The sequence below is a fragment of the Lipotes vexillifer genome, unplaced genomic scaffold (assembly GCF_000442215.2).
Source record: "Lipotes vexillifer unplaced genomic scaffold, Lipotes_vexillifer_v1.1 scaffold697, whole genome shotgun sequence".
Lineage (NCBI taxonomy): Eukaryota > Metazoa > Chordata > Mammalia > Artiodactyla > Lipotidae > Lipotes > Lipotes vexillifer.
This window is the reverse complement of record NW_006779498.1, coordinates 929,907-930,640: the sequence shown is the minus strand read 5'-3', so window position 1 is coordinate 930,640 and position 734 is coordinate 929,907. Positions and strand designations below refer to the sequence as shown.

The 734-nt window shown below is 44.6% G+C and overlaps 1 non-coding gene across 1 annotated transcript; it reads left to right on the top strand.

The window, feature by feature from the left end:
- The first annotated feature begins 330 nt into the window (after window positions 1-330).
- Window positions 331-403, top strand: TRNAG-CCC (transfer RNA glycine (anticodon CCC)). The gene has a single exon. It is a non-coding gene; the product is annotated as a tRNA-Gly (tRNA).
- Window positions 404-734: the final 331 nt, after the last annotated feature.

Here is a 734-nt window from a genome sequence, read left to right as displayed (position 1 = left end):
AGGTTCTTACAGCATTTAAAATATAGACATATCAAACTTGTAATAAACAGTAAAAAGTTTATTAAATAAGTTTGCAATCAATGTTTAAATATTTGGGGAAACAATTTCTTGAATTCATAAGTACTGTTTTATCAATTGTGAAGTAGTATACAAGTATTTAGAGGAATGTTTATTTTTAAGTTAGTAAGATTTAAAAATCAATCTTTACACCTACTACAAATTGTAGTGAATCTTTTTCTCCCAGGAGTCTTTTGGGCATTAAGAAATCTATTAATAGCTTTCCCATTCTGAGACCCCATTAAAATGGTAGAAAGGGAATAATAGGGGACCTCCCTGGTGGCACAGTGGTTAAGACTCTGCACTCCCATTGCAGGGGGCCCAGGTTCGATCCCTGGTCAGGGAACTAAATCCCACATGCATGCCGCAACTAAGAGTTCACGTGCCGCAACTAAGTGTTCACATGCCACAACTAAGGAAACTGCATGCCACAACTAAGGAGCCTGCCTGCTGCAACTAAGCCCCGGTGCAACCAAATAAAAAAAACATATAGGGCTTCCCTGGTGGCGCGGTAGTTGACAGTCTGCCTGCCAATGCAGGGGACACAGGTTTGTGTCCTGGTCCAGGAAGATCCCACACGCCACGGAGCGGCTAGGCCCGTGAGCCGTGGCCACTGAGCCTGCGCGTCTGGAGCCTGTGCTCCGCAACGGGAGAGGCCACAACAGTGAGAGGCCCGA